Here is a 19658-nt window from a genome sequence, read left to right as displayed (position 1 = left end):
GATGTCTCTTATGCCCTGACCCTGAAGAGTCCATCATCTCCTAAGAGCACCTTGTCATGATTTCTGTTCACCCTGCCCAGAGGACGTTCTGGTGGCTGGCTGGCTGTCCCTCCCAAAAAGTATGAAACTGCAAAAAAGCCCAAACCAAAGTGGATCATTGTAATACCTGTAGGACCTTTGGGGGGGGGGGTTCGAGGGGCCCATCTCATCCAGCTTCATCTTCTCACAGTAGCCAACCAGGCAACCACTCTCCCTTCTTGAGCTCCCCAGCAACATGTGTGCAGAGACTTGCAACCTCTGAGCACCCAGCCACATGGTCGTTTGTCTTGTGACTTCTAGAATTTTATGTTGATCTTTTTTATTTTATTTTATTTTATTTTATTTATGCTTTATTGAAAATAAAGAAAATATTACCAACAAGCATATATATAGTAGAAACAAAAATACAAAAAAAGTTAACAACATTTGTTCTCTATACATTCTTTTTAATTTCCCAGTGACTTCCCGCCACTGATATCTGTGTGTTCCCACTCATCTTGGAAGAGTCCTGGCTCCTTTTGTATATGTCTAATGTTTGTCTGATTTCCAGGGTTACTGGTTCTCCAATTTTCTGACTCTGTGCCACAAATGGGCAGGGCTGAAGAGGGAGACAACACAAAAAGTGGGCTATTGATTATAGGAACGGGAATGGGATTTCAGGGACCTTCCCCCAAGTAAAATCTGAGCAAAAATCACAAGTCAGAACACCCAGCTCCAGATCAAACTGAAAACAGGGCAAAGAAGTACAGACTGAAGGGAAAGTTTGTCTGGGCCCTGGCAGTGGATAGATAGCAATCATGACTGCTGCTGCTGCTGCTGCTGCTGCTGCTGCTGCTGCTGTTAAATTTATTACGAATCCTTTGCCAGCAGTTCCCAGGACAGGTTATAACAATTAAAATTCAGAATTAAAAACATTTGAAACATATGGATTCACAAGAATAGGGATAGTTCCTGAAAAAACACATCTCAGGTGAGGTGCATCTTCAGCATTTGCCAAAAGTAGTATAGTGAAGAATCCAGATGCACTTCTGTGGACAGGGAATTCTACTTGCTTTGGGGCTGCTGCAGAGAAGGCTATGCCCCTAAAGAAGAACCTGCCCTCTCCCAGGCCATCAATCCCCCAACTTCTGAGGGAGCAGAAACTACCAGGAGGTAGTATCTCCTCTGGGATATTCACCTCCTGGCTTCTTCGTTGCATACCTTTAGGTGCCAGGAGGCAAAAACATTCCTCTTCTCCTAGGCCTTTGGCTAATTAAACAATCTTAAACTCTTGGTGGGGGTATTGTTTTTGTTTGTTATTCTGCCATGTGTAGGGTTGCCATATGTCCTCTTTTCCCCAGACATGTCCTCTTTTTCAAGACTAAAATTTCTGTCCGGGCAGATTTTTAAAATTTGGTAAAAGGTCTGGGGTTTTTTGTTTGGTTTTTTTGTTTACAGTATCCCAAGAAAAATTTCTAGTGCATTAGACTCAGTTCTAAGGTACCCGGCTAAGCTAGTCTGCAGCAGAGAATCACAACAGAGCAGCATCTTAAACTAGCTGTATACTGTATAAATCCCTTCTCTTGTGGCTGAACTAAAAGAACACTGGCTCAGCTACAAGATCTTGGAGAAAGAGTCTGGAAGGGCAGGAGTTAACATCCCCCTGCCCTTAAGAAGAGTCCATATACACATGTTAAAACAGTTTAATAAATTGTTCTGTGCACACTTATGTTCACAAAGAAGCGAACATGAGCCCAAATAGTTTCATGTGGCAAGTGAGGGCAATACGTGTTATTATTATTTCAGACCCTCCAAGTGTTCCTATTTTCCAAGGACGTCCCTGATTTAGAAGAGCCGTCCCGGTTTCTGATTTGATCCTGGAAAGTCCCACTTTTCCTTACAATGTCCCTATTTTCATTGGAGAAATGTTGGAGGGTATGAATTTATCCAAGTCCTGAGCTGTCTGAAGGCAATCCTCTATAGGGAAGTTTTTTTAAAAAATGCTTAATGTTTTATTATGTTTTTATATATGTTGGTAGCTACCCAGAGTGGCTGGGGCAACCCAGTAAGATGTGTGGAGTATAAATAGTAAAATTATCATTAGGGAATGGGACGTCCCGATTTTCATTGGAGGGTGTGTTATTTTGTTTTTGAAAGTTACAAACATTGCTACTAGCAATATATCACAGCTTCTATAGCCTACATATAGTAGGGATATTTAAAATGAGAGTCGTCAGAGCAATCCATAGTTAAAAGTAGAAGTCAACAAATGTGTCCTCTTTTTTGCTCTTCAAAATATGGCAACCCTGTGTGTGGGATGTATAGCTAGAGCCATCAAGTCCAACATTACCTGTTTGCTAGAATGTCGCCCCACACAGAGGAATGGGGCCCCACACAGGGAGGGGTTCCTGTCATACCTGTTGGAAGCTACTTCTCCCGAGTGTGACCAGGTTGATGGGCAGGACCCAAGTAAAGCCCAAATACAAGGGCTGGGCACACAGCCACCTCTTTGATGCCACACCTCCCTTGCTCCTTCTTGATCCCAGTGTGCACATGCAGCCTCATCCGTAAGAAAGGATGTAGGGCACAAGTTCTCAGTCAGAGACTTAGCTCAGAAATCACTTCTCTACATGATCCTGTAACTGCAACTTAAGTCTGCCTTCAGTTTGCTGCTGAATGTGAACTGTGAGTAAACCTTATTCATATTTGAAGAATACTGTTTTGTGTTATTAATATTTTAAGAGGGAAATAAAGTGGAAATGACTAGGAATCCAGTCTGCACAAAGGGCGATTGTTTACCTAATTAATATATCCTCTCCTATAGCATCTAGAGTATAGCATCTAGATCAAGGGAAGTAATAGTGCCACTGTATTCTGCTCTGGTCAGACCTCACCTGGAGTACTGTGTCCAGTTCTGCGCACCACAGTTCAAGAAGGACACGGACAAACTGGAACGTGTCCAGAGGAGGGCAACCAAAATGGTCAAAGGCCTGGAAACGATGCCTTATGAGGAACGGCTAAGGGAGCTGGGCATGTTTAGCCTGGAGAAGAGGAGGTTAAGGGGTGATATGATAGCCATGTTCAAATATATAAAAGGATGTCACATAGAGGAGGGAGAAAGGTTGTTTTCTGCTGCTCCAGAGAAGCGGACACGGAGCAATGGATCCAAACTACAAGAAAGAAGATTCCACCTAAACATTAGGAAGAACTTCCTGACAGTAAGAGCTGTTCGACAGTGGAATTTGCTGCCAAGGAGTGGGGTGGAGTCTCCTTCTGTGGAGGTCTTTAAGCAGAGGCTTGACAACCATATGTCAGGAGTGCTCTGATGGTGTTTCCTGCTTGGCAGGGGGTTGGACTCAATGGCCCTTGTGGTCTCTTCCAACTCTATGATTCTATGATTCTATGATTCTATGGATACAAATTAAACCTTCATTTTGAACTTTCAAATAAAGAATCTCTGGCAGGGTTGAAATATATTTTTTCTTGTAGTCGAGGATTAAAAATAAAGCTGCATGGTACAGCACACTTTGACTTTATATTTTATAGCAAGCCAGCTTCAGTTGCTGCCTTTTCCTGGGAGGGATGTGTAGCGCAGTTGGTTAGAGCATGGTGGTGATAACGCCAAACTTGCAAGTTCGATCTCCGTCTGGGACAGCTGCATATTTCTGCATTGCAGGGGGTTGGACTAGATGATCCCTAGGGCCCTTTCCAACTCTGCAGTTCTCTGATTCAATGACGGGGGTGAGCGTTAGAAAGTGCTGCAGCGGAGCAACACTGCAAGGGGAAGGGGAAGCAGGTGAGTGATCTCCACCAGATAACTAAGTGCAGGTGAAAGGTGCCTGGCAAGTGTTGGGTGTCATTACTGACACTCTGGAGTTATAAACGTGCTGACAAGGAGGCGAGCTGGCCTTGTCAAGGGTGGGGAACAATCTGCAAAGGCATCATTTTAAAGGAAACTTTGGCTGAGCTTTAAAATATAAGGGCCGATTGAAGAAGGAAACCAAGGAAGTCACAGCAGTAGAATCATAGAATCATAGAATCATAGAATCATAGAGTTGGAAGAGACCACAAGGGCCATCGAGTCCAACCCCCTGCCAAGCAGGAAACACCATCAGAGCACTCCTGACATATGGTTGTCAAGCCTCTGCTTAAAGACCTCCAAAGAAGGAGACTCCACCACACTCCTTGGCAGCAAATTCCACTGTCCAACAGCTCTTACTGTCAGGAAGTTCTTCCTAATGTTTAGGTGGAATCTTTTTTCTTGTAGTTTGGAACCATTGCTCCGCGTCCACTTCTCTGGAGCAGCAGAAAACAACCTTTCTCCCTCCTCTATGTGACATCCTTTTATATATTTGAACATGGCTATCATATCACTCTTGGCAGTAGCTGCTGCCAAGAGGAGACTGAGAAGATCCAAGGCGAAGGGAAAGAAAGAGCCCACATGCCTGCCAGGGATGTTGCTCCTTCATCCCAGGATCACAGGGGTCTCTTTCTCCTTAAATCCCAAACCCTTTCCCACCCTCCGCGTAACAAAAGGGATTTTGGTGTCTCTACCAACATTGCAGAGGGCTGTCTGGCTAAGCTGAGCAGATTCCTCAGGAAGACTTTGTTTGACCAAAGGTAGAGCAAAGCGTCTCCCTCAGAGGGAGCCTGTGAAGAACATACTCCAAGGATTCCTTCTCAACTCATAGTGCATTCCTATGCATGCCTACTAAGTAATCCCATTAGGTTCAGTGGGACTTGCTCACAGGTGGGCACATATAGGATTGTGGTCTCATCAAGGATTGTGCCACCCTGAATTAGGGTATAGCTTGGCTCACTTGCTTGAGCCATGCTAAGAAATTAAAGCCAGCTAAAACATCATGCTGTTCCCCTTATTGCCATGAAATGTTACCTTGGAATTAGCCCTGGGTTAACTCAGCACTGGCACAACTCCCAGGGAACCTTCCTGGAAAGTTCCTATTTATCTTCGGTTGTCCATACCCCTCTTCTCTTTTAGGGGTTAATAAACTCAGCTGTGCTGTGCATAAATCTCTGAAACCCAGAGCCACTTGGCAGGGGTGCTACAATTATTATTGACCTGCTTTTCATCCAAAGGTCCCAGGGCAGGTTACAACAATTAAAATGCAGTGTTAAAAACAGTTTAAAACACTTTACAATCACAGAAGGCAGGTCCTAAAAATATACTTCTCAATCATTTAAAGCCAGCACAAAGAGGCACATCTTCAGCATGCATTAGAAGCTGATTATTGAAGGAGCTATGTAGATGCACCTCAGTGGGGAGGAGTTCCGCAGCTCAGGGGCTGCTGCAGAGAAGGCCCTCTCCCGGGCTACCAGCAGTCCCAAACTCCTGAGGGATGGCCCCTTCCACCGATCCCAGCACCTGAGAGGGTGGGTAGGGGTGTTGTTCCAAGGGGACGTGGGCTCCGTCTGGGAAGGCTGTTTGGCAGACAAGTGCCCAGGTGCCCAAGACACTTGATGCCACTCTCCCCACCTCCGCCTGCTCTGCTCCCGTGTCGCTCCCCCCTTGCCTCCCCCCCACTCACGCCTTTCCCAGGCAAATGAAATATGGTCCTTCGATCTGAAACACTGAATGTATCCCTTTGTTTTTAACCTTATCCCACCTTGTTCATAAATTGTCCCCATTTAAAACTCTCCTGGCATCTTGTGACATCCAGCACTAATAAATTTGGGCGAGGGAACATAAATGTCACATGTCATGAATATTGACAGGACCCTAAAAGTAAATTTGGAAAGGGTTCAGGAAACATAAATTAGGACAAATCACATCCACTTTGTGTTGGGAAAAGGGGCACCAAACATGGAAAGCGGGAGTCCCAAGACCAAGAGGCGCCTTCCAGGAAGCCTGAGCTGCCAGGAGGGACCGTTGCCACTGCCTTCATTTCCATGAGGTCAAGAAACAAATCTCCCCAGCCTAGAGGCAGAACCAAGGAGACTCCACAGCCAGCCAGGCAGCTGCCCCTGCTGATGGACTCCTCTGAGGCGCAGGGGCTGCTGCAGGCATGGCCGGCACTGAAGCGTCCGGCTGCGTCTGTTCGCTTTTTACGAAGCACCTGCCTCAAAATGCGATGTGCGCATGTGACGAACAGGCGTCTGAAAACAGGTGCACAAAGCAGGTACCCTCAGCAAAGAGATGGGATTGACCACTGCCCCTTGGTTTGGGGTTTTGTTTTTTTTAAAATACTGTTTTTATTTATTTTCAAGTTACAGAAGATAAATTTTGAGAAAACAATTGTTACAACGGTAAACAACAAATAACTTGTTCTGATAAAATTACACTTTTGTCATTCCATGAAGTAGAAAGGCTTGGAGAAGAAGCCTTAGTAACTCTGCCCAAATATTCAGCTGGGAAGCCCACCTGCCTGATGCCTAACAGAGCGGTAACTGGGGTGCCTCATCCTTGGGTAGGTTGAGAGGCTGTCAGTGTTTTTCCGCCTCCTGCCTCACGTCTGTGAAGCCAGCACAGCCGGGTTTCCGCCGCTGGGTGAGCAACGCCGGCAGTGGGCTTAAAAGAAAGCAAAACTGCAAGCAGCCTTGAACCAGTGGACACACAGACAAGTCTCCCTGGACATGAGGAGCTCCCTCGGCTGGCGGGGGGGGGGGTGCTCCCGGTCCTCCTTTTGGACCATGGGTGCTGTGCCTGTGCAGCTACTTGCGCTTGTTCCGGGATGCACAGATTGCTTCTCCCCCACAATTCCTGTTTATAAGGGAACAAGTTCAGTTAAAATCAGCTTCAAAATTTAGATTTTGTATGTGTGATTCCCAAAGCAACCAGTAGACCACACTAGCCAATCAACTAATACTTTCAATTTTAAGGCATGATTTAGCTTTTTACAAATATTTTGCAATATTTTTGCCATCTCATCCCCTCCATCCACCCTCCCTAAAAAACCAGCAGCAGATAAATTGATAAAGGAAACCGAAGGCTGCTGCACCACCTGGAAGATAAATTCTTCTTTTGCAGGAAACGGCACTCCTAACCTTTACTCCTGGTGAGGGGATGTCAGGGGTGTGCAAGGGAAAATTTCTTGTGGTTGTTATTTAAATACTCATTTTCAGGACTTTTTTCCAGCTGGAACTCAGTTCCAGCACCTTACAAGTGAGGGCCATTGCCATTCTAAGAGAACAAGCGTTCATGGTGAGTTCTGGCACCTCTTTTTCTATCCAATCCAAATAACTTTATTGTTCTAGCCATTGGCCATGACAAATTTGAATCAGAAATAAATACAAGCAAAAGGGGTGTTGCACCACAAATAACGGTCTCTTTTTAGATCTCAGTCTCTCTCTTACAGTTCACTGCTATATTGTCCAGGGTTTTCTCTCTGATCTTTTGTCCACCAAAGCAAAAAGGGCAACTTTAGGAGTCACTGAAGCGTTGACATCGGTAAGAAGTCATAGGACCTTCTCTGCCAGGGAGAGACATCTTTCCTGTATGGATGGTGAGATGAGAAATTGCCTCCTGGGTCCAAAGTATAGTGGGCAATGTAGTAAAGAGTGCAAGATGTCTTCCCCCTCTGGTCAGGGCTGTAGCTGGGGGTGGGGAGGAAGGCCCCTGCCTGGGGCACAGGTGAGGAGGGGGAGTAAACGTGGCTAAAAAAATGCCCATAAATATGTCTGTAAATAAAAAAAATTGATTACTACCTCATAAGAAAAGGTTTTTAATAGCGGGTCTTTATATGATATGCGGGCTCCCTGTTTCCCCCTATTTTTTGTGGCTAGGGGGTGCAATCTGGACGGTTCTGGCAAGGGGGCAAGATCACCTGCCTGCAGTTGCCCACATATAGAGTACCCTGTTATATCGTCCATCTCGGATGGCAGACAGCATAGCTTGAAAACACAGCTCAGCAAAAGCAAATCTTAGTGAGGCAGGCTGGAGATTCGACAGGTAAATGGGTCTAAAATGGACCGTTTTTAGAAGGACCTGTTTTTCTATAAACATAGCGCTGCTCATTTTGTTTACTTATCTTTGTGAAATTGTGTTTGTTTAGTTTTTCATTCATTCAGTTTATACTTGTTTTGCTCTTCCCATTTGTTGTCGTCATTCTCTTTTCTTTTTTAAAACAATCGTGTCAGATAATTAGGGCCACTGGGGTAAAAGTGGGGGGAGGGAGATGCCAGAGCACCCGCCCACATCAAATATGCTCTCTGAGTCTGACACCCACCCACACTCACAATGCACATGGGAGCAGGCCCCATGGGCCCCTCGGAGCACCCTCCGCAGCCTGCACCTCTGGGGGGCACCTTTGGTCCAGTCTGGCACTGATGCCGAGGCAAACCCCTCCCCTGCCCAGTGAATACCAATCAGTCCCCCAACACTAATCATTAAGCAATCCACTTCACAAAGAGTGATGGCATAGCCGCTGGAACAATCCTTCAGCAAGCTGCAAAAAATATCCAGGGAATCTCCTACATTAATTCTGAAAAGGCGTTTTAAATGTGTTATAACACTGTAACACCAGATGGCACTGTAGAGCCCCTTCTTTCAGCAACATGATTCCCCATTATGAGGTTTACCATGTGTTTTCCTAAAACATTTTTTGATGTGTCTAGATTCAGCCAAGGTCTCACTTTAAAAAACTGACAGGGAATTTCCCAACTCCAGCAGTTGTTGTTCTGCCTTTTCCCCATACAGGGACTCACGGTGGCTTAGATAAATGAAAACCTCACAGATAAAAACATAGAGAGAGCCAGTGTGATGTAGTGGTTAGGGAGACAAACTACGAAACCAGGGTTGAAATCCCCACTGCCTCTCAGCCTGCGGGTGGTTGTGGGGATTCAGTAAGGAGGGGGAGAACCACACGTGCCGCCTTGAGCCCTTGGAGAAAAGGGGGGGGGGGTATAAATGCAATCAAGCAATCAATCAACTTTAAATGATGATCGTTACAAAGCAATTAAACTGTAAAAGAATTAAAACAAAATGAAGAACAAATCTATTAAAATACAGATAATAAAAACAGCACAGCACTATTAAAAGCCCTTCCCTAAAAAAAAGAAAAAAAGAACACATAAGAGGGAAAGTGTGTTATTTCCATGTCACTCCTGCATGTCTGGTTAGATCCTTCTTACAGAAACCTGAGGTTTGTGTGCATGCGTATATGTGCAGAGTCCCAAGGTAGCTGCCTCTGTGTTTTCCAGCTGATTTGGGTAGAAACTGCCTCCTTGACTCTCAAGAGCTGCCTGTGAATACTGAGCATGGAACAGCGAGATTATCGCAAGCTGATGTCAGAGCAAAAGGATTATCTGCCCGGTGATGGATAGAGCAGGACTGATAACAAAGCCAGCCAGCAAGTCAGGCAGCATCTCCTGACGATGCCACCAAGGGGAAAGTCAAGATTATGCTGGCCGAGAGATGATCAGAACAATGGATTATAACCGCTTTTGCAATCAATCTGTCCTCCTCTACCTCGGATGGCTTTTTGATTGATTGATTGATTGATTGATTGATTGATTGATTGATTGATAAATAGGTGTAGGGAAATGGTGTGGCGCTCTGGGCTCAGGCCAAGCACGAAAAGGTGCTTTTCTGCAAGGGTGCTAAGCTGCTCCACATCCAAGGCCTCTGCCCGCCCTTCTGCCACCAGCTCTTGAGCTCAGAGTGTGGAACAGGCCCTCCCCTAGCTGTGTTTCATGCATACAAACATGTCAGTCTGCTTCCGCCAAGACTCAGCATGGCAGGCTACATACGTGCCTGTCTGTTAACAGCATGTTAGTCTGAAGGGCTGTTTAGACATCCGGCATGTCAGCAGCTGCATCTCAGGGAAGGCTCTTGCCTCAGCAAGCAAGGGCGGGGGGGGGGGGGGGGGAGGAAGAAGCGGCTGTTTCTGAAGGCCAGAAAGAGATTGTTTTGTTCCTCTAGTTCCTGGCAAAAGTCTCCTCCTTTAACAGTTGAACGGCTGACCAGCAGAAAAATGAAGGCTTCTTTCATTTTCCCCCTCGAGGTGCAGGCAGAGCATTATCAGAAAGAATAGAATGCTACCAATTTAATATTAAATGCCAAATGTTTCCCTTAGATCCCTCTCTGTGGGGGGGGGGGATGCTTCACATCCATATTTTTTTTTTATCTTCAGGTAGAAGGGGATGCTTATTTACTCTGGTTTGGGGCTATCCAATAGTAAAAGGTTCTTAGGCAGTTTATAACAAATGCTTAAACCATCCAATATACCAATGAAATCACGCACTGTTTGGTTTCGAAATGCATTTGTTTCCTTTGCTGTAAGCCACTTTGAGGACATTTTTTTCGTAGAAAAGTGGCATACAAAAACAGAACGAAACCACTGAGAGAGAGTAGAAGGCGAGTTTGCTCAGGACTCACAGCCACACCAAAAGTTCAACAGATCTTAAAACATCAATAAATATCTATAATCAGTGTTTTTTTTCTGGGGGGGACGCAGGGTTACGCATACACCTAAACATTTTCTGAAACTAAATTTGGCTTCATTGAGGGTCAGTATTTCAATATGAGTAGGAAAATGAGAGTACCCCTAAACATTTTTGTTGGGGGGAAAAGCACTGTCTGTAATCATTAATGATTAAGATTGGGAGATTTAAAGCTTGGGGGAATCCAAAGGTCTCTGGGGGGTGTTTGACGTGCTCCCGTAGCACTTTAGGTGCAGGTGAGTTGAGCTAAAGCTTGACGTGAGATGGGAAGCCCAGAGGCCTGCGATGCTGCTTCAGTCCCGGGTTCTGCCACACCAGGTCACTGAGGGATTGTTAGAATTTTGCATACCATTCTCTTAATCATAAATATTTACCACTTATGACATGCAACGCTGGGGCCATCATCTGCAAAAGTCTGTAGTAAAATCCTCTAATAAATTACCAGGGGCGTAAGCAAACGCGGGTGATTTATAGAGTGGCGTTTGTCTTTAATAATGTTTTGTCTTAGATTTTGTCCTAATTATAAATCATTTGCAAAGACAGCTTAAAATATAAGCAAATCTTACATCGCATTCTTATTATCTACTTTATATCTCAGAACGCAAGATTTACTGGGGCGCATTCTGGGAATTAAGCAAACTCAGAAACTAAGTAATAGAGAAACACAGCAAAAATTATAGTTTTGTCATAAAAGTTTGATTGATCAATGATTATTGTAAAACTGTGGTAACTACGCAGATGCCAGCATAAATCTGCAGTGGGACACGATTTATTACACAAAATACTATATTTCCCCCAATTTTGACCATCGCATTAATATGGGCCTGACAGATTTACTGTGGTTTTAGCTTAATTAACTCTATTTGACTATATGTACCCTTATAATGCATGTTTCCCAAGGTGTTTGGCTTACAGAGGCTGCTCCCCGTTTTTGATTGTAGTTAAAGAAATATTTAATCCTTGCTATAATTCTAAGCCTTTTTTCCCCCCTTTTGGCCTCAGAGGGAGCTGCATATTTGTGCTGTGTTTTTTCAGGGTGGGGAGCAGGCGCAGATGCAGGAAGGGAACGGGAAGCAGGTAGATCCTGCAGTTTGGTATTAGACAAGAAGGACATCCTTCTTCTGCCCACAGCTGACTGCACACACCTCAGAGGAGCAGTTCTCTCAGGGTCCTGGGGGCAGCCATCTTTCTTCCTCCCTGCCTCCAGGAAGGGGCTACAGCCTGAGGACTTTCTGTCCTGTAAGCAGATGATAGATAGATAGATAGACAGACAGACAGACAGATAGATAGACAGATACACACACACACACACACACACACACACACACACACACATACTGGATGCTCTGAGCAGATTAAAAATGTTTAGAAAAATAGAGGAGAAGCAAGGCAGCCCTAAATGTGCCTGTGGGTCTCTTCTAAACCCGCAGTCCCGTGTCTGCAAACCTGCTGAGCCGACCAAGCCATTTCCTTTGTGAAGGTGTAAGGCCGCAGGTGACCAGTGAAGTACAGCCATTTATACTGGAAAGAGGCTACCTTGTTGCCATAGAGACAAATGGGGGGGACCCCTTCACCTGGAAGCAACTGGAAGCAACATCACCTGGTAAGGTGTATAGGTACATACATACGTATGTATGTATGTATGTATGTATGTAATTTTATTTTATTTTTATGCCACCTTTCGACAGTCAAAACCATGCTCAAGGCGGTTTGCAACATGGAAAAAATAGGAACTACAACATAACAAAAGTAGTCATTTATTAAACATTAAAAACAAAACGATTTGCACATAACTCACAACAAAATCTAAACTAAAGATACAAAAAACCAGCAGCAACAACTCCCCCCCCCCCAGACCTCAGCTAGAAGAAGAGCCGGCGCCCCAAGTGCAGGCACTGCCTGAGTTTTGGGGTGCGGGGGCTCCATGCCAGGGGGAAAGAGGCATGTTTTGCTGTGTGCGGGACTCAAGAGCTGTGACTAAGGCTCCCCTGCAACCCTGATGGGGAGGCGAGATCTGCTGGGAGTGTGGGTGTGGTAAGCTCCTCCATCATATGCTCAGGTTGTATATTGTGTCTATAAATGAAGCCATATCTCCTCAAGCACCACAGACACCACTGACCTCAATTCCAAAGAAACAGAACCCTGAGTAAGAGCTGGAACTTCTGCAGTCTCTCACCGCTCTGAGATTGGGGAAAACAAGTGCATTCTGTCTGCAATATATGTAAAAGTGTGTGGATGAATCAGAACCGGACGGAGAGAGGCTGACCAGCTCTTCCCTGAGCAGGTGGAGATGCTGCATGGTCACGTGTCTCGTGTAACAAGCTCCACAAAAGCATTTTCCTGGGAGAAGGGAGAGCTTGCAGGGCAGCAGCTGAAGAAGGAGTAAAAAGGGTTTTCTTGTGTGTGTGTTTCTTTGTGGCTGATTAGCTGCTCTCCCTGTGCAAAGGTCAGAGGGGGCAGGGTTTCTGTAGAGGCAGGTGAGTAGCTGTGGGAGGAGCTTATCAGAGCTTGCAGGGCAGCGGCGCGCGCAGTTTGATCCATCTTTTAGATTTAGGTGAACTAGTCTCAAACGTTTGTTGGGGAAGACCTAGGGTTTTTTTGGGGGGGGGGAGTTATTTGTCCTGTCTTCACGCTTTTTATGATGGAGGACCGCTGTAGCCACCCCCAACGACACGTTCTCAAGATGGAGGGTGAGGGAACAGCTGCAGTCGCCTGCGGTTCCTGCGCAATGTTTGCCATGTTGCCAAAGGTTGCAGGCAGCTTTACCTGCAGCAATTGCATGTTGATTGCCCTCTTAGAAGACAAAGTCCAGCAACTGGAGGAACGTGTAGCTACGCTCCAAAGAATTAGAGAGCTGGAGCTCTTCTTGGAAGCAACAGAGCACACCGTCTCCACCAAGGAGGAGACAGGGGACTCCCCTGAGAAGGAGGCTAGTTCACCAACACAGGAGCCAGATATATGGAGAAACATGACTCAAAGAAGTAGGAGGCCCAGGGTTCGCTCTGATTGTTTAGAAATACACAATCGCTTTGAGGTCCTCTCCCCTAGCATCAAAGACGAAGAGCAGACTCCATTTGAGGATCTCTCCCTCATTACTGTCGATCAGGTATATGAAGACGAGCAGCAAAGTCAGTCCTCCGGGAATGTGCAGGCGACCTTAGAACGGACAGCTCACAGAAGAAGCCCGACCAGACCTAAGAGGAGGCGTGTAGTGGTGATAGGGGATTCCCTACTGAGGGGAACAGAAGCAGTGATCTGTGGGCCTGACAAGATGTCTCGGGAAGTGTGCTGTCTCCCCAGGGCTAAGATCCAAGATGTAACTGAACGACTGCAAGGAATCATAAAACCCACTGACAAATACCCCTTCCTCTTGGTTCATGTGGGAACCAAAGACACTGCAAGCAATAGCCTCCAGAAGATCAAAAGAGACTATGAGGCTCTGGGCAGGAAATTGAAGCAATTAAATGCACAAATTGTCATCTCATCCATCCTCCCAGTTGAACGACGTGGCCCAGGGAGAGAGGGACAAATAGTAGAAATGAACAGCTGGCTTCGCAAATGGTGTAAACAGGAACGGTTTGGATTCTTAGATCACGGACTGCAGTTTCTTGAAGATGGACTTCTGGCAAGCAATGGGCTGCACCTCACAATGGTTGGGAGGAATGTTTTTGCCAAAAATCTCAGAAACCTCATCAGGAGGGCTTTAAACTGACTAATGTGGAGGAGGGAGACCGTGCTCCTGAAGGTAGGAGTCTATCAATTGATGAAGATGATCATCCAAATGTCATAGACCAAATGGAGCAAACAGCACGCAGACCTAGTGGTGGGAGGAAAAAATCCTTAAATACGAGTCACGGGGGAATGATTAATGGACTTCAATGTCTGTACAGTAATGCGCAAAGCATGGGAAATAAACAAGATGAGCTTGAGCTCTTGGTACAGCAAACTAAATATGACATAATAGGCATCACTGAAACCTGGTGGGATAAGTCCCACAATTGGAATGTAATAATGGAGGGATACAATCTATTTCAGAGAAACAAACCAGACAATAAAGGAGGAGGAGTGGCATTATATGTCAGGGATGTGTATACCTGTGAAGAGATCCAAGATTTAGAACCTCAAAGCCAAAGTGAGAGCATTTGGGTCAAAATTAAGGGAGAGAAGAATAACAGGGACCTCATTGTGGGAGTTTACTATAGATCCCCAAGCCAAACGGAGGACATAGATGATGCCTTCCTGGAACAGATGGCCAAGCATGCAAAAGGAAGGGAGATAGTAGTAATGGGGGACTTCAATTACCCGGATATTTGTTGGATGTCAAACTCAGCCAAGAGCATAAGGTCAAACAGATTCCTCACTGGCCTTGCAGACAACTTCATTGTCCAGAAAGTGGGAGAAGCAACAAGAGGAACAGCCATTTTAGATCTGGTCCTAACCAATGTTGATGACCTGGTTAGTGAGGTAGAAGTGGAAGGATCATTAGGCGCGAGTGATCATGCTCTTCTGAAGTTTACTATACAGCGGAAAGGAGCAGCCCAGCATACTAGGACTCAATTTCTTGACTTTAGGAAAGCCGACTTTATAAAACTTAGGGAAGTGCTGGGTGAGATCCCATGGACAGTAATATTAAAAGGAAAGGGAGTTCATGATGGCTGGGAGTTTGTTAAGAGGGAGATAGTAAAAGCACAACTTCAGGCAATAAACTAGGTGTCAGCAACTAGGCGTCATGAGAACCATCCGGATCCACCATTTTCAAGAGCAGTCTACCTCAATGTAGCAGGTGCTAAAGACAAAGAATGGATGAGGGCAGTCTTCTTTGTGCCTTGCTGGTGGGCTTCCTGGAAGCATCTGTTGGTCGTAGTTTCCTGCTGAGCAACAACAAGCAGAGCTCGTGGAGTGGGAGGCCAGCCAACCAGAAGAACCTTTGAGGTGTACTGGTGGAGGCAGAGTCAGTATCCAAAGGCAGGACCAGTCCTAGGGTCAGGCGAATAGCAATCCACATGGTCAAGACAGTCCAGAGGTCAGAGAATCCAATGGTCATGGGTCACGACGAGCAGGAATGTTGATGACCTGGTTAGTGGGGTAGAAGTGGAAGGATCATTAGGCGCGAGTGATCATGCTCTTCTGAAGTTTACTATACAGCGGAAAGGAGCAGCCAAGCATACTAGGACTCAATTTCTTGACTTTAAGAAAGCCGACTTCATAAAACTTAGGGAAGTGCTGGGTGAGATCCCATGGACAGTAATATTAAAAGGAAAGGGAGTTCATGATGGCTGGGAGTTTGTTAAGAGGGAGATAGTAAAAGCACAACTTCAGGCAATACCAATGAGACGGAAACATGGAAGGTGCCTAAAGAAGCCAGGGTGGCTATCTAAAGAACTTTTAACTGAGTTAAGATTAAAAAAGGATGTGTACAAAAAATGGAAAAGGGGGGAAACCACCAAAGAGGAATTCAAACAAATAGCCAGCACGTGTAGACACAAAGTCAGAAAAGCTAAAGCACAGAATGAACTCAGGCTTGCTAGAGAGGTTAAAAGCAACAAAAAAGGCTTTTATGGGTATGTTCGTAGCAAAAGGAAGAAGAAAGAAACAGTGGGGTCACTCAGAGGAGAAGATGGTGAAATGCAAACAGGGGACACAGAAAGGGCTGAACTCCTCAATGCCTTCTTTGCCTCAGTCTTCTCCGATAAAGAAAACAATGCCCGACCTGAAGAATTTGGAGCAAATGATTCAGCAGAGGAAACACAGCCCAGAATAACTAAGGAGATAGTACAAGAATACTTGGCTAGTTTAGATGTATTCAAGTCTCCAGGGCCAGATGAACTGCATCCAAGAGTATTAAAAGAACTGGCAGATGTGATCTCAGAACCACTGGCAGTCATCTTTGAGAATTCCTGGAGAACAGGCGAAGTTCCGGCAGACTGGAGGAGGGCAAATGTTGTCCCTATTTTAAAAAAGGGGAAAAGAGAGGACCCAAATAATTACCGCCCAGTCAGTCTGACATCAATACCAGGGAAGATTCTGGAGCAGATCATTAAGCAAACAGTCTGTGAGCACCTAGAAAGGAATGCTGTGATCACCAATAGTCAGCATGGATTTCTGAAAAATAAGTCATGTCAGACTAACCTGATTTCGTTTTTTGACAGAATTACAAGCCTGGTAGATGAAGGGAACACAGTGAATGTAGCCTACCTTGATTTCAGCAAGGCATTTGACAAGGTGCCCCATGATATTCTTGTAAAGAAGCTGGTAAAATGCGGTCTTGACTATGCTACCACTCAGTGGATTTGTAACTGGCTGACTGACCGAACCCAAAGGGTGCTCATCAATGGTTCCTCTTCATCCTGGAGAAGAGTGACTAGTGGGGTGCCACAGGGTTCTGTCTTGGGCCCGGTCTTATTCAACATCTTTATCAACGACTTGGATGATGGACTCAAGGGCATCCTGATCAAATTTGCAGATGACACCAAACTGGGAGGGGTGGCTAACACCCCAGAGGACAGGATGACACTTCAAAACGACCTTGACAGATTAGAGAACTGGGCCAAAACAAACAAGATGAATTTTAACAGGGAGAAATGTAAAGTATTGCACTTGGGCAAAAAAAATGAGAGGCACAAATACAAGATGGGTGACACCTGGCTTGAGAGCAGTACATGTGAAAAGGATCTAGGAGTCTTGGTTGACCACAAACTTGACATGAGCCAACAGTGTGACGCGGCAGCTAAAAAAGCCAATGCAATTCTGGGCTGCATCAATAGGAGTATTGCATCTAGATCAAGGGAAGTAATAGTGCCACTGTATTCTGCTCTGGTCAGACCTCACCTGGAGTACTGTGTCCAGTTCTGGGCACCACAGTTCAAGAAGGACACTGAGAAACTGGAACGTGTCCAGAGGAGGGCAACCAAAATGGTCAAAGGCCTGGAAACGATGCCTTATGAGGAACGGCTAAGGGAGCTGGGCATGTTTAGCCTGGAGAAGAGGAGGTTAAGGGGTGATATGATAGCCATGTTCAAATATATAAAAGGATGTCACATAGAGGAGGGAGAAAGGTTGTTTTCTGCTGCTCCAGAGAAGTGGACACGGAGCAATGGTTCCAAACTACAAGAAAGAAGATTCCACCTAAACATTAGGAAGAACTTCCTGACAGTAAGAGCTGTTTGACAGTGGAATTTGCTGCCAAGGAGTGTGGTGGAGTCTCCTTCTTTGGAGGTCTTTAAGCAGAGGCTTGACAACCATGTCAGGAGTGCTCTGATGGTGTTTCCTGCTTGGCAGGGGGTTGGACTCGATGGCCCTTGTGGTCTCTTCCAACTCTATGATTCTAGGATTCTAGGATTCTAATTGTTCTGCCTTCTATTGTTGCCTCCTTGTCTACAACCGTCTCGCATGTGCTGCATCTCCCGGCCGAGATTCTGTGTCACCGTTTTGGAAAGTTTTGAAGGCTGCTGGCAGCCCCGTTCTCTTTGCCAGCTTAGGCTGTCCCAGCCGGGTGGGTCAGCTTCATGGCCTGACCAGGCTGCCCTTAAGCACACTCCAACAAGTCAGGATGCTCAGATAATAATAATAATAATAATAATAATAATAATAATAATAATAATAATAATAATATAAAATAAAACTGCTTATAATTGTGACAGTAACTCACTAGGCCCAAGCTGACATGCCTCTAATTGCTGCTAAAATTGTCACTGTCTTCTAAAGTGCAAATTATCACCCGAAATGACAGGAATAATGAATGAGTAACTCTGATGTAATGCAACAATTAGCCCTTAAAGACACTGTCTAATATGCTAATGCTGAACACCCACTCCTCATTATTAAGTGGCTGATAATTATTTAATTATCTATCTGCCAGGATGATTTACGTGGTTTGTTTAGCTGCAGATGCAGGGCAGCCGCACTCCCCACCCGAGGTCGGGGCTGGCTGTCCCTTCCATTGGGCAGCATGTCCGATTCCTCACCTTGTGTCCAGCTGCCTGGCACTCTCCCTAATCGCTGGTGTCAAGCGAGCCTGCAGAAAAGCAGCCGGGCTTTACCTGGGCCCCCAGGGCCCCCGCTGCGTCTGAGCCGGAGGCACGTCAAAGGTGGCAAGGCCTCTCCTTTGTATTCCATGCTGTCAGGGAGATGTCCCTCTCTTGGACGGGTGAATCCCAGGAAGTTCCAGGCAGCTGCAGCCGCAGCCCAGGCACTGGGCTGTTTCCAGGCTGGTGCTCTGAAGCTCAGAAAGCCTCGTTGCACTCGGGATGTTATCCTTCCCTTGATACTCCCGCCACCGCCTGCCTTGTATCACGGGCAGAGTCAAGAATGACGGTGGCAGCGTTGGCAGCTATGGCTTCCCTTCCCAACACCCTGAAATTAATTCATGCCAGGCAGAGGGAGTGGTAGTTACACTGGCGGGGGCAGAGTTGCAACCAGGACACCACACACACAAAAACCTAACATCCAGATTCTGCACTGAGGCCAAATCTGAATTCTGTGTGACCTTGTGTATATTTGAAGGCCTGAGCTAGGGCTGCCATACGTCCTGATTTTCCAGGACATGTCCTGGAATTCACCTCTGGAAATGGTGTCCTGGGTTATTTTTCGAAAAATGGGCAAATGTCCTGGAAAACCAGCAATGGGGTTAAATCATGCTGGAAATGCCTTTAAAAAGCTCCAAAACTCAAAAATTCTTGTAGCTTTTACCAAAATCTGGTGGTTTCCTTTTTTTAAAAGCTCATCAATTTTGGAGTCTTCTTTAAAAAAAGTTCAACAGCTTTTAGGGTGTCCTGAACTATGGCAACCCAAGCTGTGTCCTGCCACTTTCTTCGGGGAATGGCCTGATTTGGCTAGTCCTGGTGAGGGTGTAGCACCCTGCTTGTGGTTAACGCTTAGCTGGAATGAAATATTCAACGCAGCAATAGAGAAATTAAAATAGTAATTTATTTGTCAGACAAATAAATAAGAGGCACAGTGGTACATGGTTACCAAGCTCTGGCCTGGCCTCCTGCCATTCTGGCCAGCACTTATATTCCCTTAATCCAGCCCCCTTTGCTCCTCCTGTGGCTGCCTCTGTCCAATCAGCCTGGTTGAAATTCCTATTGGCTGTTTGCTAGAGCCAATCACAAAAGATACACCCACAAAAGATACACCCACTTCCTTGCCCTTATATGGGAGACAAAGAGCTATATATAAATGACAAATAAGTAATAATATATCTTACATGGAATCTTAATTACCAGCTCACCTCTTGCCCTTCT

At 45.6% G+C, this 19658-nt stretch overlaps 2 long non-coding RNA genes across 3 annotated transcripts in view; one reads left to right on the top strand and one right to left on the bottom strand.

Annotated features, from left to right (window-relative positions):
- Positions 1–19658, top strand: part of LOC309330774 — a 384684-nt gene that overhangs the window by 301769 nt on the left and 63257 nt on the right. The gene's annotated exons all lie outside the window — the stretch shown is intronic.
- LOC309330776 lies at positions 6609–18890 on the bottom strand. 2 transcript variants are annotated; one of them, XR_014151578.1, is made up of 3 exons: positions 18381–18890; positions 11562–11653; positions 6609–6736 (listed from the first exon to the last, which is right to left on the bottom strand). It is a non-coding gene; the product is annotated as an uncharacterized lncRNA (long non-coding RNA). The 2 variants fall into 2 exon arrangements; XR_014151579.1 differs by lacking the exon at positions 18381–18890 and adding an exon at positions 11755–11897.

This window comes from Podarcis erhardii, assembly GCF_964252035.2.
Source record: "Podarcis erhardii genome assembly, chromosome: 15".
NCBI lineage: Eukaryota > Metazoa > Chordata > Lepidosauria > Squamata > Lacertidae > Podarcis > Podarcis erhardii.
This window is presented reverse-complemented; position numbering and strand designations above follow the sequence as displayed.